The 27,111-nt window shown below is 32.6% G+C and overlaps 1 protein-coding gene across 1 annotated transcript in view; it reads left to right on the top strand.

Moving 5' to 3' along the window:
- The first annotated feature begins 1,060 nt into the window (after window positions 1–1,060).
- Window positions 1,061–27,111, top strand: part of LOC147071840 (uncharacterized) — an 83,068-nt gene continuing 57,017 nt past the window's right edge. The window contains exon 1 of the mRNA XM_085947583.1: window positions 1,061–1,117. The gene's annotated coding sequence lies outside the window, so the exon portion shown is untranslated. The remainder of the gene's footprint in view (window positions 1,118–27,111) is intronic.

Here is a 27,111-nt window from a genome sequence, read left to right as displayed (position 1 = left end):
ATCTCCGTTATCTCTTGTGCTTTAGGTTCCATGACTTAAAGGATAAAAATGATCGGATTATGCATTGTAGGTTAAACTGAGAAAACGTTCGGATGGGATTGTATTTTTTATTCATTCAGGACAGTTTAAAAGTATAAACATTCCATACACGTCGTACAATATAATATGATATAGGTTAGATAGTATATAGATTTTTTCATTTAATCATTTCGCTAATATTACTAAAACGAAGACAAATAAATATCTCTCTTAGCAAGAACATTAATTCACTTATGTATGACAACAGGCAAACAATAACCGTACCTAACAATATCGTGGTAAAACTATGTTTAAAATAATTACAAGATAAAAAAACTTTTTTATATACCACTTTTTTAATTTTTTTGTTAAATCATATAAACTTAACAATTCTATGTATTAATAAAAACTTTTTATTGTACTTGATAGAAATATTCAATAAATATTATTATGACATTTCAAATTGATTTCCATAGTAACGCACGTATATATTATTAATTTAGTTGCTAGGACACACTTAGCAACCAATAATAGTTAGTAGTAAATATTATTTTTAACGATTTTTTCCGAAACATACAAAACAGAATTAACTGAAAATGAATTCAATTCTACTTAAAGATGGCTAAAAGTATTAAAAGAATGCATTGGCATCGTGTTCTGATATATTCTAAAAGTTTCAAATGTCTAGCTGGTCGGGAAGTTAGTTAAAAATCGATTGCAAGATTTGTACTGGATAAACAACCACCGGACAAACAAGATACGAGCTAATAAAAACGTGGTAATAATACTTAATGTTAGCACTGTAGTCTGCTATTATTGCGTTTGATTTTAGCAACATCAACACTTCACTTCAAAGTTTAGTAGACATTACCATATTTTATCATTTTTCTTTTCTAACCAGACGAATGAACTATGATAAAATGGAGAAAAAAACTTCTGTCATAATCTTTATTTGTACGAAAAGTTATGCATTTCAAATAAATATTATATTTATGGAACTGAGATTTTCTAAGTGATCCACTGTTATTTTTATATTTTTACAGGTGACTCATCTCCAGGCGGGTGCGGTAGACGTTAAATAATTGCAGCATAAAATTGGGTAAGAATATTGCAATAATTATGTTATTTTCCATGTTAACGTGTGTTTTGTATTAGTCAGTATACAATAAATTCGAAGCCTAATTCAAATCGGGGATGATTTTAGTTATTTTTTCCTGTCTGTCACTGTTTTAATCAGAGGCGGAGTGCTGGACTTTCACCAGTTTCTAAAATTCTTGAGCTAGGACATTTTTCAGATTCAGAAATTTATATCGATCGAGATGTCATATTAAATGACCAAAGTATACCAACGTTCTTGTTTTTAATTACCTTATTATTTTTTTTGTATTTATGGAACATTGTTTTAGTTACAACCAATGACATTAATATGGACGAAGCATCTAGAAAATAAAATGACACTCACTTTGTTTCGGGTCTGCCGGATGGCGAAATTCATATTTTAATATCGGTATCCTACGCTCAAATGAACATTCTGCTTGCAAGCGGTCTGGCGACACCGCTGGGTCTGCCCATACAAAATTTCTGACTGTCAGGTTTCGACTTCACCATTATTATTGTGTTACAAAATGCCAATGTGCCTAGTTAAAAATTGTAAAAAAATCTACTAAACACTCCAAGAAAGATGGGATATCACTTTGCATGTGTTATTATTATTTATTATTTATAAAATGCCATTTTAAGATATTGATGAATGTTTATTCAATGCAATTGAATGACAGGAACCATTGGACAGTCAGTCGCCTGTGATTTGCTGGGCTCACTTGCGTCTAATCTCCGAGAAGTCGTAAGTAACCGAGAATCTGTTTCTAGCGCAATGAGTCATGACACTAATACGCCATTACAATAAAGGTTATATTACTATAAATTCTCGAAGCTTGTATCGCATAATGGAAACGGATACGTCAATGGTCACGTGACATCTACTTATACATCTGTGAATGACTTTCATGGACAATTTCTCGTGCGCGCCTGGTATGAAGTGAGTCGTCCATTTAATATGTCATTGGTTACAACGGACAAATTTTTCGATGTGAACTGTCTATACATGCTTTTCCATCCACCACCCGCCACGTCTCCACACCGTTATGCAGGCGTATACCGTGGCGTAACTAACGTTATACGCTCTTCCAATTTGTGCCAAAAGTTTCCCAGGAGCAACTTCCCAAGACCTTGGTTGGCATGCAGTATAGTGTGCGTCATGAACTTTCTATATTGCATTTAATTTGCTAGCAATGTTTCAGGTGTGAAAATGCATTGAGTTTCAAACAATTGTGTATGTGCTTATGCAGTTGTGTAGCGCCATATTTTTACAAGCAACTGTATATATTTTTGGTGTTATACTTCTTTTGGCACATTTGGGAAATCAGATTAGAGTGTATTTTTGGCTTGTGACATGTAACACATAATTTATTTTTAAAAAAACGCACTCGATTGGATTCGAACCACCGATTATTCGGTTATCAGCCAAACGCACTACCTTTACGTCATAGTATGATACTACAATCGTGACGATTATACAGTATAATATTAATTTTAGAATTGTTTCGTTGAATAGGGAGCAAATTTATTATTGTCGGCCATTTGCAATTCCTTACGTAAACAAACGATTTGAGTTGGTACTTTAGAAATAAAAACAACAAGAAACCATTATATAATTTAGTAATATAAGTTAAAGTGTATAGAAATAAACCAACGGCGTTCCAATAAGCGGTCCTTTTACTTGAGTGTGTAATTTAACAAGATAATTAAGAGCTAGTCAAAGAATCTAGTTTATCACAAGTTTTGTTTTTGTTTTGTTACTCCAAAGAAGTATAACTTCTAACACACACCGATTTTTTTTTTGATGAAGTTTATACAGGTAATTCTGTAGTCTGTCTTAAAGGATTTGAAAAGGTTTAAAATTCTTATTTCGTATTCCGTGATGGTGTATATTGATTTGAACTATAATCTTAATCGCACACTCTCGGAAAATTCACTAGCTTCCATAATATCAACTTGACTGTGATAATTTTCATCTTAACAGGAGATAAATATTATGAAAACTCGTGCGAAACTCCCGGGTGGCAGAATTCAGGGGGCGGCGAAAGTCCAAAAAAAAGACACTTCTAAACGATTTTATTAAAAGTATATTTTATTCAATTACATAAACTGAAACTAACGATGAGATATATTATGAAATACATATTCTGTACGTTGCTTACTGTCAAAAAGCGGCACTCACCATAGGAAAAGTACTACAAGTATAAGTAGTAAAAAGATCGCCTGAGGTGCAATTATTCTTATAATATAATCTTATTAAATATATTTCTAATAAATTTAGTTATATTAATCACTACTAAGGTACATAATATGTATATAATATTATTATAATTCAGTATGTAAAATATGCCACATTTTTTTATATGAGTATTTTGATGAAAATTTTTTTTTAATTCTTTTAGGTTTCCACTACATTGTTTTTTATTTGGAGGGGCGGCAATTTTCGGCTGGCACCCGGGCGGCTACCATCCTTAGCGTGAACATGAATTTGAAAAAAATATTTTATTAGTTTCGTTATATATTTTTCACTAACTACCCTACCAAAAAACAGTTACAGAATAAGTCTTCCTGGCGCACTTGGAATACTGAATAATGAAATTCTAAATTTAATAATGTAAGCTTTTAAATAACTCTATATATAGTGTATCGCTATAGCGTCCCTAACACCTTATTGGCGTAGCACCCTCGGTATAATAATATAATGACACCAAAATAATATTATTATTTTGGTGTCATTCAACAGATGAATAAACGCAACTCCCAGATTGACAATCCACTCTCTTTAAAGAATGACTTTAACATCTTTGAAAGGCTTTCCCTATTTTGGGCACAAATAAATTAGCAATCAGCTTTCAGTGTTTTTCCGAGCAAGAAAAACAGAAGTGGGATTTATTTTTTATTTTTCCTTCGCTCCTGAAATCGAAAGCTTGTTGACTGACCTCGAACTTAGAAACACTTAGCTACCATTATGTGAGCATTAAAATAATTATTACAACATGTAGATTTTTTTAACTTATTTTTATTTTTTTAATTTTATTATAAATTGACTAGATTGATGGTAAATTATTTATTATATTATATTATTTACTACCAATCTTAATTTATAATAAAGTATAATATTATTTACACATACATAATATAATATATATCTTATATAATTTAATTATGTCAAAAATGTGTTACTAAAGGGCACGGTCTAAAACGATCGTGACTACGCGACGCGAAGATTGTGCAAATGACGCGTGCAGAACAAAATATAATTTATTATAAAAAGTTTACATGTGTCCATTTAATGTTACTTTTATTGTTATATTACTAATAATAATAATATATTCATTGACATGTTTTCTTTTTCAAGTAAATGGGTAACGTTTTTTAGTCATCTTTACACGATTTAAGAATTAATTCTCCCGTCGCCATCACAAAACAAATTGACGTGTTCACAGCTCGACTTTCGCTCTCCGACTGCACAGCCAGTCCAAAATTTCGTCGCACCTATAGTTGAAAATTATTTGCCGACTGAAGTACCGTCTTAAATTATTAGTTTCGTTTCGTATAACAACCAGTTTTATTTATTCAACGTTGCTTTGTATACATTATTACTAGTATGTACTCATAGTATTGCAAACCATAATATAATTAATAGTATTGTACCCACTAAAGTTTTAGTCTCACTTAAAATACACGAAAGCTAAATATCATAATATAAAATATATACTTATTTCGTTGTACGTAGGGCATTCATTAATTTATTTTCTGCAGTATAAAATTAAATGCTTTGATATAAATTCGTAGGTTGGGACTAGTCTCAAGGTGCATGCAGAGTTTCAGATCAGTATAAGCCGGCTCGCACATCACAACTCGCCTCGTGTGCCTGGCCGCCATAAATCAAAACTTCCGAGAACGGCTGGCCAGTGTTGCATGACACAACCTCGCACATCTATCTAGCGACAGTCGCGCGTAGCCTTCGAAACGTATTGATATTTCAATGCGGTGATCGGCGAGCCGGTATAAGAATGACCAAATTGTAGGTGTTTCTTTGTGACATCGACCCTCCGACTCAGAGCCCGAGAAGGATGCAACGTGTCAAATGCAACAGCCAGATGTTTTTTTTCAGACGAAACAGTTGCATTCGATCAATCTGCGAAGCTCCATTTGGCAACGCGTGTTATGTTGTTTCGTTAAATAACGATGACGTCACATCGACGTATTCGACACGTTTTTAGACAAGACGAGTTCTGATGTGCGAGCCGACTTATTCTGACATTCAAAGTGACAACAAGGTAAACTGATTTTCGTGTGAGGCTACTAAGAAATTGGGTTGATTTGGAGTACCGTTCGGCGACAAAATGTCTCACCAAGGAAAATAAAAAACTGAATAAATTTCATGAAAGCATAGTGGTAGTTTAAATGTACTCTACTCCCTCAAACTATAAATCAAATTTTGGCGTTAGCAGTTTATGTGGGGTAGAAAATGCATTTAAGACAACTCTGGCATATCTAAATAAATGTGAAAGAAAGTCGAATGTTTAATATTGCTAGATTGATGACTGAAGGCTTATTGCATATCTGAAGAAAAGGACATCTTGGCCGGTAGTTCGAGGAAAAAATAATAAAATGATTCATGCCATGAAAAATCATGCCAAAGATTAGTGCAAAATGGGTCCCGTTAATTCTGATGCGATTCCGAAATAAAAAGGATTTCAAGTTATACACATTTATATTTTTATATTTAGATTAATATTCACCGCTACTCTTGATGACTTATTCAAGAAACTTGATTGGGAGGAAAAATGGGTTCCAATTAATGGGAAACACGTCAGTCACCTGCACTTTGCAGATGATATTGTTATATTCTCACAAGACCCGAAGGACCTCCAAGGTAGAAAATGCAAGAACTCGAAGATGTCAGTCAAACGGTCGGCCTAAAGATAAATTTCTCAAAGACAAAAGTGATGGGGAACTGCTTTTCGGACCCTGCGATTATCTGTATTAATGGCACCCAACTCGAGCAAGTCAGCAGCTACGTCTATCTCGGACAGCAGGTGCCCATAGACGGAAGCATGCACGATGAGTGCTTTCAGACGTCTAAGTTGTATCTTCAAGAATGACCTACCATTATGTCTTAAGCGTAGAGTGTTCAACCAATGTGTGCTGCCCGTGCTCACGTATGGCTGCGAGACGTGGACCCTCAACACGAGAGATGTCCAAAGGCTAAGAGTCGCACAGCGAGGCGTGGAGAGGTATATGTTGGGCATCACGCAAAAGGACCGTAAGAGAAACGAATGAGTTAGAAAGCAGACATGAGTACGCGACCTAATAGACGTTGCTAAACAGCTGAAATGGAGATGGGCGAGGCACATTGCTCGCCGAAAGGACGGCCGCTGGACAAATGCCGTCATCCAATGGTACCCAAGAGGCACAAAACGGTCACAGGGTCGCCCTAAAAGCCGCTGGATTGACGAACTGATAAAGTTCGGCGGAAATACGTGGCAGCGAACGACACAGGACCGAGAGACTTGGAAGAAGCTTGGGGAGGCCTTCATCTAGCATGGGGTTTGACTCCGGCTGATGATGATGATATTTTTATAAAAATCGATGTTTTTTTTTAAATAAACATAAAAAAATATCAAAACGATGAATTAGTCAAAAATCTACACGGTAAAAAATTGATAACTTAATAAACTAAATTTTAATAATAAATATGACCATAAATATAATGTAATAATAACGTTAGACATGACATAAATATGTAACAAATTCACATTTTTTTACAATTGTAAGTTTATCTTTGACTTAAACAAAAAAAATCTTTTTAATAATTTCAGATACATATTATTTATTAATGTAAATTATCAAAAAAATATCTCAAATTGCAAGTTTCATATTTTTCCGCTATGTGCCTCAGCTGGCATGCCCAGCCTCTCACCCTTAAAAATTGTCTTACAATAATTAATCTAATTGAAGGTGAATTTTGACGTACTTACGTGTGGTTTTTTGGTGATAAGAAAAAAGTGTGCACAGATAACTCACTGCTAAGCTTTAAATACGTATTTAGTCATAATAAAATACGTCAAGTTTTATATTCCTTTGGATTCTTTTAAACCCGTGATAACGAAATTGAAAATTCTATTCAGGATTGTAATACCCAACCTGAATATACCTACAAATATTTTTCTAACGTGTTAATTACTTTTATAAACCCATCCAAAAACCTTCTGTTAACTGTAGGTAAAAGTATGATTAAATTTTTTATAATAAAAAAATAATTTATACACAAATTCATTAAAAATATTTACGTTCAAATAAAATTAATGAACTTTTTCGCCATTAAATTAAACCTTTATATTTACACATAACAATGCGTCAAACAAATTTTATTAACTATTCCTCCGCACTCAGCGTTGCGTGGGCAATATTTTACCACTGCTTACTTTAAAATGTTTACTGAGCACCATAATTTTAAATGGTTAAACCAAATCCCTTGACCTTTTGTTAAATTTGAGACTCATGACATTTGGCAGGTTATGCTGAGCTTTTAAGTAAAGGCTATTTGATTTTTTTCACTCCAAAGATTATATTAATGTTAATAACAAGCAGTACCCGTGATTTACAAGAAAAAGGTTAACCCTTCTTAATTATGTATTAATTAAAATAATAGCTGGGCATTACATGCTTTTTGAATGATTTTTTTTTTGATAAAAATGAGAAACTGTTATCTCATTTTCTTATATATATATCATATCTACAAGTATTCTCGAAGACACATTATAGTGATATACATATTGTTTTATATTTTAAATGTTGTTTAATCCTGTTTTAATTTTATTTATTTATTTAAAAAAAAACACGTTGAGCACATAACAAATTATTAATTCAAGACGTTCACAACATGACAGTTAGAATAAAAGTATAGTAAATCAACTAGAGAAAATAAACAAAGCAAAAAAATAATTTTATGGAAAAGAAATTAAAAAAAAAAACAATAATAAACAACAATAATTCAAAAAAAATACAAATTAAACGATAAAATAGAATGTTAAAAACAGAATGCATAATGCATCGCTAAAATACATATATTTGAAAAGTAACGCAGGCCGCATCACTGCTGGTGTGACGAAAAAAAACATTTTTGAGATTTAAAAAATTATGCGTGTTTTTTAAATTGATCGTGTGCAATAGCAACACTCTTATACCAGATCTTATGTGGACCATAATGACAATCCTCTTCGGGTGTCACTATCTGTGCGTCAAAGTCGAAACGAATCTCAAGATATACGAAATTCCTGATAATAAATGTGTTTCGGGCCGCACATAAAAGCTTAAAGGGTCGTAGGTTGAGTATCGCTGCTCTAGGGAGTGCATTGACCAGCGGCACAGTCCTTGCAATTGGTGCATGGTGAGCCTGACATGAGGAAACAGCTTTCACCCAAAAAAGGTCACGCTGAAACCCATGCATGTAATTGACGGGTGCATAATTTTTTTTTTTTTTAATTTTTCATTCTTTCAAATTCTTTTAAATTTAAATTTTTACCGGAATATCGGGATTGGAAAATGAGAGCAGGGAAAAATGCTTTATTATTACTATGCAATGGACAGAGATATCTCACATGCCCGTGCTCCATTCTCAGTTGGCACGCTCAGACGATTCCACAGTCTTCTGACTTTTGAAATTCAAACATGTTTGATATTTTACTCTCCTAGTTGCCAGAATTCGTCCGTCAATCACTACATTCATTCGTTTTGACATTAATACGCAATCATTCAGACCGAAAAAAATCTGTAATAGTTCTAAACATTTTTACAACGTTTTTATTAGGTTGTATTCTTATTTGTCCGGTGGTTGTTTATCCAGTACAAATCTTGCAATCGATTTTTAACTAACTTCTTGACTAGCTAGACATTTCAAACTTTTAGAATATATCAGAATACGGTGCCAATGCATTTTTTTAATACTTTTAGCCATCTTTAAGTAGAATTGAATTCATTGTCAGTTGTGTATGAAAAGTTATTTCGGAAGAAATCCGTAATCCAATCCACTATTATTGGTTGATAGGGGTCTGGGGTCCTAGCAACTAAATTATTAATATATACATGTGTTACTATGGAAATCAATATGAATGTCAAAATGACATTTCAGTATTATTTATATCAAGTACAAATTGTTGTCAAGTCAAGTTTATGTGATTCAACAGAAAATTTAAAAACGTTGTATATAAAAGTTCTTTTTATCTTATAATTATTATTGATTAATTTGTCAATTTACATATTTAAACATGAGAGAATTTGAATTTATAAAGTTTTTAAAGAAAACGTAAAATTTGTGTTTTTTTCACTCCTATATTATTTTATGGAAATTTGTATATAAATAACACAATATTTCTGAATTATCGGAACACATTACGATATATTTAACTATTGCAACTGTCAAATTAGACTTTTTTACTTGTTCGTTGGTCATAAACAGAGGGTAGAAAAATCCTGCGACTTATTGTCCTCAGACTTTTGGCTCGTCAATGAAGCGCCTGCATTAGTTTTGAAAAATGTATCTATATATATTATTGATATATATATATTTTTCTTAGTTTTGTATTAAAAATATATATTATAGATAATCAAATTACCTAACAATCATTAATAATTACAATATAACGCCACGGTTGGGCAGTCTTAATTATAGCACGACGCGAAAGAAATATGTTTACACCAAATTTATCTTTTTTTTGACCTCAGGGTCTATTATCTCTGAAAACAAATCGGTGGCACCCATATTTTTACCACGTTTTTATTAGCTCGTATTCTTGTTTGTCCGGTACAAATTTTTTCTTGTTTGTCCAAGATTTGTATTGGACGATTGAAGATTTTTAACTAACTTCCGGACTAGCTAGACATTTGAAACTTTTAGAATATATCAGAACACGACGACAATGCATTATTTTAATACTTTTGAATTCATTTTCAGTTAATTCTGTTTTGTATGTTTCGGAAAAAAAATCGTTAAAAGTAATATTTACTACTCACTATTATTGGTTGCTAAGGGGATCCTAGCAACTAAATTATTAATATATACGTGCGTTACTATGTAAATCAATATGAAATGTCAAAATGATATTTCTGTATTCTATAATATTTATTCAGTATTTCTATCAAGTACAATAAAAAGTTCTTTTTATCTTGAAATTATTTCATTTCTATTTGAAAACTAACAAACAAGATATTCAAAAATTAATATTGTATGAGTGTATAGTTTGGAATACATGGCAGTACTCTACTTGTGCTATGTATACCTACCATCACCCCCGTTTTAACTTTATTAGTTTTGAGTTAATCAAATTTAAGCATTATATGGTACTAGATTGTGGTACCAAAGTTTTAAGGCGATTGAAAGAGTATGGGCAAGAGAGATTATTAATAAAAATTCGAAATATTAACATTTCTTTTCAAATAAATAAGAAACATGCTAACATTGTTAACGATATTATGAATACCCTAATATTTTAAATAACATTACCATTTTTCAAATTACAACTGTAGCAGTTGTCGTTGGCAATATAATAATTCCAATTATTGAGTTTTTTTCGTGGCTCGGGGACATCATTTTTCTTAAACATCAGACATCCATTGTCATCTTAAGAATCTTGATGTCTGCTATTGACATCTGAACTAATAGGTAGGGGAAAAGATTTTGCTCGGGACAAAAAATTAATCCAGTCGATGTTAAATCCTAACAACAGCCACTCAATATTGTATTTTTTAATATCTGATATTTTATTTTGTATTTAAAGATTAATATTTTTTATTTGTTAAAAAACACATATTATAATAAATACTTGTACATATCTACTTCTTTATTGTTCAATTTATTCAGAATTCGTTAAAGCGTGCTTACTGTTAAAATATTTAGTTTACGGTAGGTAGTTAGTGTTGTTAAACCATCAAATATTTTTTCGCAATTACTTTTATAAATTGAGTTCTGAAGACAAGATCTGTAGAGAAATCGTTTAATTACAATTATTATTAACTACAATATGCATTTGGTACTGAAAATGTTTGTGCATATTTGATATTCAATATAGTGTCATATATTTTGTGATTTCAATATAATATAATGATTAATATGATTTACGCTAGTAAAATGTATGAAACTTGGCGGTAAAGACTGGTCAAAAAAATTAACAAAAAAAATATACTTTACACAATCACTGCTAACGTTTTAATTACCACATTTAAATATCAGTTCTTAAAAAAATATAATCGGTCATCTCTGAGATGGCATCCCTAAAGAGAGACAAATTTTGCACTCGTATAATGTGTAGATAGAGTAACTTTTTTAGTCCTGACAGAATATGTGCGGGTTATTCAAATTATATGTTTGTCTCACTTCTTCTAATCCATCCATGAGTAATTTTCTCCGATTTGTTCAACCGCGAAAAAGACATGCGTCAGTACTAAACATTAGTCGGCTCGCACATTGGAACTCGTCTCGCCTAAAAACGTGTCGAATACGTCGATGTGACGTCATCGTTATTTAACGAAACAACATAACACGTGTTGTCAAATGGAGCTTCGCAGATCGTCCGAATGCAACTGTTTCGTCTGAAAAGATGCATTCAACATGTTGCATCCTTCTCGGGCTCCGAGTCGGAGGGTCGAAGTCACAAAGAAACACATACGAATTGGTCATTCCTATACCGGCTCGCCGATCGCCGCATTGAAATATCAATACGTTTCGAAGGCTACGCGCGACTGTCGCTAGATAGATGTGCGAGGTTGTGTCATGCAACACTGGCCGCCTGTTCTCGGAAAATTTGATTTATGGCGGTAAGGCACATGACGCGAGTTGTGATGTGCGAGCCGGCTTACTCTACATGATGGTTACGATGGTTGGATGGTCATTTTCAAAGCGATCGATTTGGTGTTATAGGCCATCCATGGACTGAAACCGTATGCGGTTTCGAACCGTGTGCTATATTAAGCTTATATTTTCTGGTCATGGAAATATATTTCCACAAAGTATATTATAAGCATCTGATTGTATCCATTTATACCATACACTTACACTTACAAATTTAGTGAAAATATATTTTCATGAACAAAAATCATAAGTTTAGTATGGCACACGGATCTAAACCGAATACGGTTTCAGTCCATGGATGGCCTCTTAATGTCGTATGTGGTTATGTTTTTAGGTATTTACTTATGATTTATATTTATTTTTTAGTGCGTAATTTATTATATATTCAACATGATTGTTTCTAGTTATCAAATTATGGAATGATTTTTAAATTTCTTAAAATGCCATAAATCACAAAATCTAGATGCTCTAAGCCTAACCATAATTCATTAGGAAACCTTTTAAATGTCATTGATTTCGTTTATCGTTTTATTTGTGTGTACTATCAGTAGTACTCACCATCATCATCGCCGTCAGCCGGCGACGATCTACTTCGAGATAAAGTCATCCCTAGGTCTTTTCGCTTTTTTCAGCTCCCTGTTCTTACCCTTAGTTTGTTGTTGATCCGCTTAATTCGAATGCCATTGGTTGAAAATGCGGTACAGTTCGGTTATGAGGAATACAGCGGAAAACACATTTTGAAAATACCCGATATACTGGATTATTTGTTAGTTTGGGTTAGTTTAGGTTAGGTTATGTTTGGTTAGGTTTGATTAGGTTAACCTAACAAATAATCCAGTATATCGGGTATTTTCCAAATGTTTTTTCCGCTGTATTCCTAATAACCGAACTGTACCAAAAATGCTTTTGTTCATCGGAGCTGTTTATCACCACTTTTTTCATCATTTATAATATGGTATTAATACATTCTTGAGACCTGTAAGTACCTATGATTCTCCAAATGTGCACTGTGTTCGAATACTAAAGCTTACCTCCCTCCAACAGACCATTTCATCTATCGTGCTAAACTATATAAAATAAACGACTCCCTAACTGTTACCTGCATTTTGACAAAAATATGAGTTAATAATATTCATTTTATGAGAGCAGAGATGCTTCGATAATATTTTCATTGGCAAGCCCTTGCGTTAAATGAGAATTGGTCGTGATGTAGTCGATTATAAAATATGAAAATGCGGATTTGCCGAATGAAATCTCGACAGTAATTCGATTGATAAGAAATCTGGGCCTTCGTAAAAAAATCCATTAACCATTCGATGTCAACCATTAATCATTTTTGGGTAGGGGGATTCCAGGAATTTCATTATGTATTTTCAATATTGGAAAAATCAATGTTTTTTTCAAACTGTGATTCTGCATTATTCACATTTTTTTACGATACAAGGGTAATGATCTGATCTGAAAACAAATATATCATAACTTTTTTAGGTATTATGAACATTTAAGAGTCTTGACCTACTCAAAACAACTTTCGAAATCGCGGACGATCTGGGGCCCTATGTTAGAACTTGCGAGTGCAAGCCGCCCGGTCGACATGACCTCATATGACATCATTGTGACGTACTACCGGAGTGATAATAGCATTCGAGTAAATAACGCTGGTCAGACAGTGGCGTTATTCATTGTCATCATACACATATAAGTGTTTCATCATAATAATATCAATGGTGAGCACTGTGTGCTGGGCGGCATGCCTCGAGCGTGTATTGGCTGACGTCACAATTACGTCATGTCGTCGGCTGACACACGAGTCGATGGTTAGGAAATCGCGGTGCTGGTGTCTCAGTTGCTTTGACCGAGCATCCTAGACACAGTCTAGACATCTCAATTTCCACCGTCCAGGTATTCTCTAATCATGAAAACTTGAGTATTGTCGAACATAAGCTGTATTATTTGTTTTTTTATTAAACACCACAACAGGCCGTAAAGCCCAAAAATAGTGGTAAAACTCCCAGGCTTGAGGAATTTACATAGAACTCCACGATGGAAGGCCAGCGCCTTGCGCACTGCACCACGAGAACCGCTTCTTGTCTACGTGTTAAACTGTGAGCTAACAAACCTCTCCTATGCAGTTAACCGTACTTCCGTTTAAAATGAGTAACGCCCCTAAATTTATCATTTCGTTTTACGCTTTCGTGGTATACCTACGGATCTATCAATTTTCGTTATTTGATGCTTTTTATAATAAAAATATATATTAAACGATAAGGGATGATATTAAAATTACTATTAGTAAACTTTTCGTTTATTGCGAAGAAGAAAAAGAGTCGCATCTAAAAAGAGAGCCGATATATTATACACGCGTTGCCGCCATGACAGGTACGTCACTGAGAAGTCTTCTATATGCGACTACAGCGACTTCCGGTTATCGACGAGATCTTGTTGTTGGACAGTATGTACATATCATTCTTGCTAGTTAACTTTACTATACAATCAAAATAAACATTCGCAAAACAATACCTACAATTTTTTTTTCTGACGCATTCCATACAATAATGTTCCGTTCTTTCACAAAATAAAAAACCGAAAATTAACCTTCCAATCCGTAGCAAGTTTCATTATTTCCTATTGTTACCCATAATATTTATAAGATTTTCTTTCTCAAAATATTTATGTTGTTAATACTAGCACTCGATATGTTTCATAATATTAGACCCACTATCTCAACCTTTTTCGAGGGGCCACAGAGAACACTGAAGAAATTCTCATTCTTGCGAGCGGGATATAATATCAATGCGACAGCAGGCTTTGCAGAGAATTTCCTCCACGGTTAATATACCGCACCACATTATACTAGCGGGGCTTTCCCCCATAAACCGCTTATTGCGGGAAAATCTTTTTATTACGTGGACGTCTTAACTAACTCTTCCGTTTCCTGTGTTACTGATAATAAACAAGTACAGTATAGCCGGCCTCGTTTCTGAATGTAATGGGAAATTCCCTTATAAAAGGATTTTTGTTCCCTTATTACAAAAAGCAAATACTGTACACGAGGACAATAATAAATATTATGATGATAATTGTACATGAGGCGGTAGTAAAATATATAATCTTTTTTATTTAAATTGCAATCTACAACATAACGAGTATGTGCACTATTATTTAATCACACATTGATATATTAATACTATCGACCGAAGGTACTTGATGGAATTTGAATTTAAATTCTAATGGATTTAAGTTTTGAACTAATCCATTTGAGTCGTTTTTTGCAACCCTGGTTTCGCCTTTCGGCATCTTCAGGCACTGTGTATACTCACCAAAAGGCAAACACTCTCTGATAACGAACACCATTAACTCTAACGTATATAACAAATCAATACAATAAAGTAGGTAAAACTTTTCACTAACCTATTAAGTCAAGGATCAAATAAAAAATACAACAAACAAATTAAGAATAGTTGAAGTATTTGTAAAAAAACTCCATACCTTATAATATATAATTATATACCTTATATATACCTCGATAAGCATTAAATCAATACTCGATAAGCGTATAAGTTACTAAAGGTATTAGGTACAAAACTTAAATCCATTAGAATTTTACACATTGATATAGTTGGTAGAGCTCCCGTCTCTGAAGCGATAGGTTCGAGTTCGATGTAGGGTTACCAACCTAAGACCAATCTATTTGTTTAGCTTTTCTTGTTAATGACATTTTTCATTCAAGAATTTGATTTCCAATCAATAATATATTTTTGCGTGTAACAAAATGTCGATTTAAAATTTTCAGGATAAAATAGAACTGTTTTTTGCCTCCGGGGAAATTTCGAGACATTTTGTATCCCGGATATGATCCAACAGGGATTCTCAACAGACTTTGTTTCACACATTTTTACGGTACAGTTTTTGTTACTCATGAATAGGGACCATACCGATGAAGTGGAGAAGCCTCGGCTTACTTATAAATTATTTTTTTATCACACGCCTACCGTAATCAAGATGGCGTTGTACTCTACCCCTACCGGAAGGGTAGGAGGCCATTGGTGTTTATGATGATATATAAATCATTCTTTTAAATAATAAAAATAACCGAATAGTTAACAATCAATGCTTGTAAGAAGTTAATTCACCTCCTTCTTTGGAGAGAAAAGTGGTAAAATAAAATTTGTAAGTAATTCATTTTTCAATTAGTATGTCGACTTTTAGCCGTTTTTTTTCACGAAGTTTATCTCAAGACAGCTTTTTGAATATCTCACGAGATCTTGCTTGAGGCGGTCACATCATTTTTAGATGTTACAATTCTTTAAAATTTGAAATTATATCACACATGAAAACATTAAATAATAATTAAAATCAACTAAAAATATTGAATGATGAATGAATTGTAATCGAGATTTTATTGGAGCATAATTTGCTTCAAATTTTCATATCTTTCAGTACTTACCACTACTGAAGGGGGGACATGCTCAGCGTAGGTCAAAATGGAGCTTTATTGCATTTTCAAAGCATGATCCTGGACATTCATAAGGCTTCAAAATTATAAAAATAGATTATCTACAACGTTTAAGGAATGTCCAGGATCATGCTTTGAAAATACAATAAAAGCTCCATTTTGACCTACGCTGAGCATGTCCGCCCTTGAGTTATATAAAATATAACACGTCAGTACTGCCTTCCCATTTGTGGAGTAGGAATATATTTTAATTGGCTCTACAATCATAATCAGACCGTGGTACGAACTCGAGAGTTCCAAAGATCTTCGAGTGCATATTTCATTCGTACCAATGAACATGTTTTTTTATCTGAAACAATCAATGACATTATTAATGGACAACGCACTCAATACAGTTGCTAGCAAGTAAATTCTCGCATAGCGACATTCGAACATGTATAGGTAGACGTCACGCAATTTCTATTATGCGATATCACGTACAGGGAATTTATAGCAATATCACTTTTATTGTAATGGCTTTTGAATAGTGTTTATAGTGTCAATGTTCATTTGAGCGAACCCGTTCGAACCGAACTATTCGGCAGACCCTATAAAAAGCATTGGGAATTTATAGCAATATCACCTTTATTGTAATGGCGTTAGAACAGATTATGCCATTCGGCAGACCTGACAAAAAAGTAAGTGTCATTTTTTTTCCAGATGCTTCGTCCATATTAATGTTATTGGAAACAATATAATCATTTTCTACAGACAGTTTACCTTTTGCATTCAAATTATAAACAATAACCAGTACTACGATCAAAATTTAAGATTGCATGCTGTCACTTTGCCTTTCTATAATCCTATACAGAACTTGGTCGCTTCCTAAACATGTTTCTTAACTGATTTTTACGAACAACGGTTGTTATCATTCGTTTAACCTATATTCTTACCCTAATTTCAACAATATACACATTTCTCAGACAAGAGAACTCAAACTCGTGACCTACAAGTAAAGCAGGCAGTTTGCTACTCTTTCATCGTGGGGGACAAACTTGCAATAAATGTGATCAGGATTTTTTGTAAGAAATGTTAAGGGGGGGACATGCTCAGCGTAGGTCAAAATTCAGCTTTTATTCTATTTTCAAAGCATGATCCTGGACATTCCTTAAACGTTATAGATAATCTATTTATATAATTTTGAAGCCTTATTATCTTTTATATTTATTTTAAACATTTGATGACTGCATAAAGTATTTTTATTACATAAAATAGTATTCTTTTAAACCTCTCGCTCTAATGTTTTAGAATATAGTCATATTTCAGTACATAAATGTGCAGTGTTGTTAAGATTTTTTACATTTATTAATCTTTAAACGCATTTATAAAACCATCAGTATAATTTATGTCGACATTACTATAGTGAAATATTTACGATAAAAAATTATATTGATAATCTCTGTGATCCCAAATTTGACAAGAATTAGGCATTTTATTATTCAAAAAATGGGCAAGATTAACACATTTGAAGATAATTCTAAAGATACTTATTATAAGCTATGTCTTTGAACATTTAAGTGTGATAAACATCTTACGAATTATGATTGCTTTATAATAATTATTGACCTAAGAATAAGGTAGTGTTTTTTTTTAAATACGCCATTTCTTCTGGCATTCCCCAGTGGTTAAGCTACAACATACGGCCGTAGCCATAAATTGACAAACTAAAACTGAAGTAGGGAGTAAGAACATATTAACGCGCGTGTTTGAACATGTACCTAACCGAAAACAAAATCTTTTTTTACCTACTCGAAATGATTATAAAAGCAACAATTACTAAGTAAAAGATAAAAAGAGAAATCGTCATCAATGCTACTCACCTCTAACAAGTGAATATAGTAATTCTATCTGGGACAACGAGTATATATAGATGAATGTATATTTGATGATTTCTTCACAATAAAAATCTGGACAAGAGTGCTTTCGGCTACCTGAATAAAGTCAGTTACTATTGTGTTTTAAACGCAAATCTTTTAACCAGTATGTACCTACTTCCGACAATCACAAATGTGTGCAAAATATGGACCCTCGATAAATAGAAGATACAAAAAATATAAATTAGCGCAACGTGGTATAGAAAGGTGCGTGCTGAGCATAACCCGAATGAATAAACAATGGAATAATTGTATAAGGAAACAGACAATAGTGGTTACATGTAAATTGAACGTAAAACATTTCACGGTGGCACTTTTCGCCGCGAACTTTCTTATCGGAAAGAATTTTATCAGATTCAATATGAATATTTATTCAATTTCCATAGCTGATTTTGGTAAAATTCAAAAATGAAAACCTAACCTAACCTAGCAAATAATCCAGTATATAGGCTATTTTCAAGATTTGTTTGCTGCTAGTTTCCTGTAAAGTGGAAACCGACACGAACCGTGTTTTATTTAGACATGAATTTTATATCAGTAAACCCAAAGAAGTTGAACGGTCTGTAATATGCAGCCATATATTTCTGATCAAACATTTCACGGTGAAGTGTGATACGGCGAACTGCATACGTACAAGTTTCCGGATACGGGAAATAATACCTATGCTACGCAATAGAATTCCCTAAAAACATTAAAGAGAAATAGGTATGACAGATTTTTCGAGGAAGAGATAATTTCTAGACAAATTTAATCATCAAATGGTACCCTAATAGTTGAAAACATCCAAAAGGTAAACTTAGCAATTAATCCAAAGTACAGGAACTGAAGGAATGGAAACAGCTTGAACTGGCCTTCATTCAGCAGTAGATAGATCCAGGTTGACGGTGATGATGATAAAAAGTCAAATCTTTTGAAGATTGTATTATCGATTTAGTGTAACTAACTATACGTTAAATCAATCAGGTACGTAGTGCCGGTAGCGCGTCGTATATAACTTTCGTGAAAGTTTAAGGAAGTCTAAAAATATTACCTACCTCTTATACCTACTAAACTTTTAGAGGTTTTAATCAAAAACTTTTCACATTGAAAAGCGATCTATCCTCGTTTAGTGGCAAATTACTGGCATTAGAAAGGGCGTATAGTCTAGAAAGAAATATAAAATATTAGTTGTATTATAAAAATATTTATTATTACATATTCATTCAGTTTCCTTTTTTAGTGACTGATAAAAATAAAATAATTACCCAATATTAACAAAAATAAATTCAATATTAATTTACAATCTCAATCCTTCTGTACTAATTTTATAGCGCGAAATATTATAATGTACATTTTACGATTATCACAATTTGTGCTTATATTCAGAACTTCTATAGAGTATTATACATCACTTGATTTTTTACGAGGTAAGGCTGTTATCTATTTGCCCATGCTTTAAACCAGACACGCATTTTAAAAACAGTAAGCACCTGATTTATCCACTCGTATGCTCTGCACATTATTATAATACCTAGTTCCAAATATATATTTCAATTTTTAAAAGCCCCAAGTAGTGTATATAATAATATGCATCACAGAATTAATTAATTAATTGTCGTATTAAACTGATTAAATAATGTTATACTAGCGAATCTTCTTATTTGACCATATCTTCGTACGCTGAGGATATCCTGGCCTTATTACAAAACTAATGAGAAAATTTTAATCCGAGCCAAAAATCTAAGATAATATTTTTATATTCATACATAGCTACAATCAAACGCAGAAAAACTATATATTATACCTGTATTTGTATAGCTATATTTACCACAATGAGAAATTTTATTTACATCTAACCAAAGGGTTGGAGAGAACCCTTTTTTGAGTTGCTCCGTTCCGGGACCTAATACTTGCTCCAGCTCTGCTCCAGGGTCTGCTCCGTTCCGGGTAAAAAGTTTTATTATGTATTATATGTTTACATTTTTTTTTTAATTTAAAAAATGAGTAGTTTTGAAATAAGGGTTATTATTCGTCCAACAAAATCACGGCAGCAAATCGTCTTTCATTATCTGCCTCTTCATCAAAACAGTGAGGTTATTTACCACTCGGCAGTGTTGGCGTATTTTAAATAATTCTAATGTTGCAAAGTGTCAAATACAAAATTTTCATTCGATTTTTGGACGAAAATTTAATAATAAAAAAAACACCGGAGCAGTAGAGCACTACAAATTTTCGGTGATCCGGTGTCATGTTATTTACACATGACACACTTTCTTGATCTCATCACCCACGACCATGCATCTTCCCAAGTCTCATGTTCTGCGGCACTCTATTTCCCCTCCAATTCCCAACCCATCATAAATCCTACCCACATTTCTCCTTACCTTCTTTCATACGTGATACTAGGTAAAACCCCATTACTCCACTGCTCCGTGCTCCTGCTCTGAGCTCCGCTCCAACGCTCTGCTTCTAGTATAATATTATAATGAATGACAATTTTAAGGGTAGTAGAGACATAGGCAGAAAGAGATTTACTTAGTTATGCAATATCCGTACCTAAGTAGTTCACTTTCCATGGCAGTGAACTGATACTATTGGCTCAGAATAGGGATATGTAGGTACCAACCTTCGATAGAAGGCGGCACCTAACGAAGTAGACTCGTGTAAAATAACATATTACAGATCGATATATTAACCACTGCCATTATCATATAATTCATGTTTTAGTGCTGCCACCCTTTCTGCGTCCGTACAAATTGAAATATTATACAATCAAGTTAGAGAGAACCAAACCGCCCTTCCAAATTGAACTTTCAATTCAATCGAACCACACTCTCTAGGGTTTGGCTTAGAGAGAACAAAAACCAATCCACTGATTCTTATAACAAATTCTTAAATGTACGAAGGTGTGCTTCAGTTATATTAAACAATTAAACAAACCTAGAATTCTCTTTAGCCCAATAATTAATATTTATTTAAAAAAAAAAATACTTCTCTGATATTTTTCACACGGGGAAAAAATTAATTACATTACATCACCACATTTGATCCTAAGAGGATCATATTATGGGCCTCCAAAGAGTGGAGGTTGTATTAAGAGATGTTTTATTTACGATAAATGGATGTTAACTATTTTCTCAGGTCCTACATTGATTATAGATACACACTTTAAAAACAAAAATCAAAATGTCAGACACGGGATTCAAACGTGGGACTCTCGATAGACGACCCCTCGGACTATAAATAATAATAATTTTCAAGTGTTGTTAAATACATCAATACATTTAAGCGCGTACATAAGTGAAACGGCAAATAATTTTTAACAGTATGTGACACGTAATTTCGGCCGCGTTGCCAATCGGAGAGCGATAGTCGACCTGTTCGCACGTCAATTTGTTTTTTGATGGCGTCGGATTAATATATTCTTAAATCGTGTAAAGATGACTAAAAAACGTTCCGCATGTACTTGAATGTCAATGAATATAATATTATTATTACGAATATAATAATAAACATAACATTAAAAGGAAGCATGTTGAAATTTTATTTTCAAATTTTATTTCGTTCAGCTAAAAATAATACATAATCTGACGTATAAATAATAGTATTAACAAACATTGCGATATCAGTGTTGCAACCCGTCGATATTGAATGTTCCTTAGAACAATAATAATTATGACCGCTAGAATTTTTTTACTTCAGCGTCACGTTCTTTTTTCAAATCGTAATTTGGTGAAAATTCATTGGATTTGTAAAAAATGAACATTTTTTTTTCATTTCAAACCCTTTGAAATAAAAAAAAAGTAAAGTGTCATTAGTGATTCAATACGTTCGATTTAGTGGGGGACTAGGGATGGCTTCGCAGAATGAATAACCCCAGGGTGGATCTCTCCTCTGATTTAAATTTAAATTAATGCGTTCATTGCGGTAAACGGATTATCGCGTTTTAGGCTGTATCGCAAAAAGCTATTTTTAAGTCCACCTTTTTTCTTTCGGTGGAAACGAATGTACAAAATTGCTGTTTAAATAAAATATAAAAAAACACGAAAAAACTTGGCGAAATTGCAGATACGACAAAAACACAAATTCTAATTCAAACAAATTTCGGAGAATTGCGAAATAAATTTCGATTCAAAGTGTTCCAAGATGTTACCGTAACAGCGCCATTTTACTTTAGGATTTATATTTGTACTTTAATGAGAATATTTTTTTCGTTTTTTTCGAATTAAAATAAATCAAGCCGAAAAATGCACAATACTTTATCTATCATGACCGGTGTTACCCACTTAATTAAAAGATAAACTTTAACCGTTTCGCCATGGAGCATTTAATTACCTATTTAATTACCACATTTAAATAACATGCCATTTATATCTATTGGCCCCCTAATGAGCGCACAACAATTGTGCCGTCAGCGGTCAATGAGTTAATTAATTGTTCCGAGATGGTCAATAATGATGAAACATTGGTAAACTTTTGCAATTTACTTCGGAAATATGTTACTTTAAATCATGGGTGGCCAACCCGCGGCCCGCTTTGTGTCAACTTGTAGCCGTGGAGCAGTGCAAAAAAAATAATAATAATATCAAATGCTGCCGCTAGATGGGCTAATTTCGCAAATTGAGATTCGATATTGGCTTTTAAGATTTTAAAAAGTACCATGTACTGTAAACGCCATTCTCCGTAGACGTGAATTTATTACCGGGAAATTTACAAATGGAACATTGTGAAATATGTTGCGATGAACAGCTGAAGGAGAAATTCCATCAAGTTGGTTTGGAAGAGTTTCACAAAACATATTTGGATAAGGAAAAATCTCCTGCATTTTACAAACATGCTCTTATGGTGACTTCGCTATTTGAAAACACTCACACGCGTGAATAACTTTTTAGTCGGATGAAGCATAGCAAATCCCGAGTGAGAACACGAATCACTGATGTGCATTTGGAAAACTGTTTGCTTGTAGAAACAACCTCACTCGATATCGATATTGATGCACTTAGTTCTGCCACACAAAATCAAACTTCTCCCTAGTTTATGATTGTTATATAATTTTGTTTATTTTTTATTATTTAAAAAAAGTCTAATCTAATAAATATATTTGATTCTCATTTCTGTTTTATTTTATTAATTTATAATATATATTTCTATTTTGTTTTGGATAATCGTATTAAAAATCTGTTGTGCGGCCCGGTAGGAAATCTCATTTTTAGAATCTGGCCCGGCTGCTGAAAAGGTTGGCCACCCATGCTTTAAATACTCATTGGAGTATCACGTTTTTGTTTTCGGAATGGTATGAATCTGTGACATACCCACTCAAAAATAAATATTTTTCTTTATTAATTTACCAAATACTATTATTACATGTTTTTTTGAAAACAAGATTCAAGAATATCAGACTGTTTATTGTGTGTATTTTCAAAGTTAAGCAACATTGCAGTACTATATAATTATGATGAATATAATACATTACAAGTTTTTTTTTATTATAATTAAGTATTAATAACTATTTCCTTGCTTTTTCGTACAAGGTGGTTGTTAGTAATTTTGAACAATCACTCATTATTATTACATTATGAAATGCGTTTGATAAGATTTGCTTTATCGCACCATTGTTCTGATGTTCTAAACGACTATCTAATAATAAAACTTCTTCCTGTCAGACCTTGATAAACCGCTTGACATATTTTACACTGTAGCGATTAATATCACAACTTTACTGAAGTGAATGTATGCAGTGTGCATTTAATACTTGATACCAAACCATAAATTCGATACTCAAAATATTTAGTAAAGTTATTCGGCAATATTTTGTTTTCTTCATTAGACTTTTATAATTACACTCAGGCTTTGAGAAAAACACATAAATATTGGGGTGCCGGACGAAATCCCGAAGGCCGAAATCCCGAAGGCCGAAATCCCGAAGGCCGAAATCCCGAATGCCGAAATCCCGAATGGACGAAATCCCGAACGGCCGAAATCCCGAATGGCCGAAATCCCGAATGGCCGGAATCCCGAAGGCCGAAATCCCGAAAAATAAGAAAATATAAACAATAATAATTTTCAACCAGCGGTACGCAAATAGGCGGCGCTTTTTCGAGAGTGTGTAATTTTACAAGATAATAAAAATAGTTTTATAAAAACTATTATTAATTATGGATTGAAGCATAAAAATAATTTTAAACCAGCGGTACCCAAATAGGCGGCTCTTTTTCTTGCGTGTGTAATTTACCGAGATAATAAAAACAGTTTTATAAAAACTATTATTAATTATGGAATGAAGCACAAAAAATATTTTCAACCAGCGGTACCCAAATAGGCGGCTCTTTTTCTTGCATGTGTAATTTACCAAGATAATAAAAATAGTTTTATAAAAACTATTATTAATCATGGATTGAAGCATAAAAATAATTTTCAACCAGCGGTACCCAAATAGGCGGCGCTTTTTCTTGCGTGTGTAATTTACTAAGATATTAAAAATAGTTTTATAAGAACTATTATTAATTATGGATTGAAGCATAAAAATAATTTTAAACCAGCGGTACCCAAATAGGCGGCTCTTTTTCTTGCGTGTGTAATTTACCGAGATTTAAAACCAGTTTTATAAAAACTATTATTAATTATGGAATGAAGCACAAAAATAATTTTAAACCAGCGGTACCAAATAAGCGGCGCTTTTTCTTGAGTGTGTAATTTACCAAGATAATAAAAATAGTTTATTAAAAACTATTAATATTTATGGATTGAAGCATAAAAATAATTTTCAACCAGCGGTACCCAAATAGGCGGCTATTTTTCTTGCGTGTGTAATTTACCAAGATAATAAAAACAGTTTTATAAAAACTATTATTAATTATGGAATGAAGTAAGAAAATAATTTTCTATCTCAATACAGATAATTTTTTTAAATGTCCCGGAAAAAAACATTCCCAGAAGAGCTAAAAAGGCTCTCAACTTTCATTCATCTGAATAAAAGTTGGCAACCCTTCATACAATTTATCATACTTACTATCGAATGAACAAAATAATTAATGGATACATATAATTAAATCCTTATGAAGCACATTTTTAGATTATGTTTATAACCAAAAACTTTGGTAGGGCCATGGAATAGTGATTCCAAACGGGTATCGGAAACGATTATGAAATATACTGCAGAATTTCATTCTATTTTCTTTATAAATCATAGAAATTCTGACAAAAAGTAAAAATAAACTTTTCCCACATTTTTTTTATACTACTAGTATGTTAAAGTAAAGATGTCGCTTGTGGCGCAATTTTATTTGGTATTAAAAAAACTGTACTGTGAAAAATATGTACGCCATAGCATATTATATTTTCGATGAATGTTTATCATTTTTTAGCATTTTCTCCCTGGTGAATTATCTTTTATGTTGAAAGTTCACTGTTTTTGTGGAATATAGCAGCACTGGCTTTGCATATTATGAGGCTGTTAATTTCAAAGTTGGTAACCTGCATATTCCACCATTTTGAGACACTCGCAAACAACAGCTGTCAAGCACATTTAGGACTACAAATAGAATATTTTATTTTTGCAAACATATTAATGATCAATTAGGAAAAGCGAGTAGTAAAATAAAATATCCTTAACGTCATAAGAATTAATAAAAAATCATGTATAGAGTTGATATATATAAAAAATGGAGCCTGATGAATGTATTCAACTTTGCACTCGATTTCCTGTTTAATTCTATTTAACTAACAATCGGAGCTGGATTTGATATTTTATGAAAATACATATGTACGATGGAATTGTACTCACAGAAATTGAGTCAAGAACAATATAAATAAAAGTATTTATGAAGGTTACCGACTTTGAAACTAATAACCTAATATTATTTATGTTGATTGAATTATTTCAAAAAAATGCAATTAACAGTGTGACATAATAAGTCACTAAAGATAATGATTATAAGGAAGAATTTATATTTGCTATCATTCAGAATAATTTTTATGGCTACCAATTCAATAAAATCAATGTGAAATCGCTATTATATGATACATATAAAAATGTCCCTCTAGTAATCTAGTTGGTCAAAACTCTGATGTGGTTAAATTAAATATTAAATTAAAAAATGGATAAAAAACGATAATTTGAAAGTCCGAATGAAGTTATATGTCAACCAACATGTTAAGTATTTTTCAATGTACTGCGTAAATATTATAATTTGTAAAGTGTGCCGTGACATGAAAAAGGTTTGGAATCACTGCGATAAAATTAAATTTTCTTCAACGTTTTTGTACATAATTATATTTATTTCATATCATTACTAGTCCAAGTCGACCCTAGGTCTCGAAAAGGTCGCCAGTGTTAAGCTAGATTTGATATAAATAAAAGAGATTTGACGATTTTCAAAAATGAAATATAGAAAGTATGATTTATTCAAAAATATTTTTATTAAATTCAACAAACTTATCACACTACATTTTAGTGATAAAAATACCGATAAAATATGATACTCGTACCTATAATAATCAAAGACGGGTGTTGAACGACCGCACATTTTACGACGGTTTTTTTAAATTGTGAGTTTTAAGAAACGTACATATTGATTAGTTAAAATACAAAAAAATGTTATTTAATTGGATGGTAGGTTTTAGAGTGGTGAAGGGTGGAAGTCAGCTGTTAGGATCTGACATAAATGATGCATATTAACTTTGTCAGTTACACGTATTTGTTTTTATTGAACTAAGACTATTCCCACAATGACCGCGTGGCTTAAGCGTCGGCCTATAGCTTTGTGGGTCCCAGGTTTGAATCCTGGGTCTGT

This window comes from Rhyacophila brunnea, unplaced genomic scaffold (assembly GCF_057557595.1).
Source record: "Rhyacophila brunnea isolate RB1 unplaced genomic scaffold, BYU_Rbru_1.0 scaffold_2, whole genome shotgun sequence".
NCBI lineage: Eukaryota > Metazoa > Arthropoda > Insecta > Trichoptera > Rhyacophilidae > Rhyacophila > Rhyacophila brunnea.
This window is presented reverse-complemented; position numbering and strand designations above follow the sequence as displayed.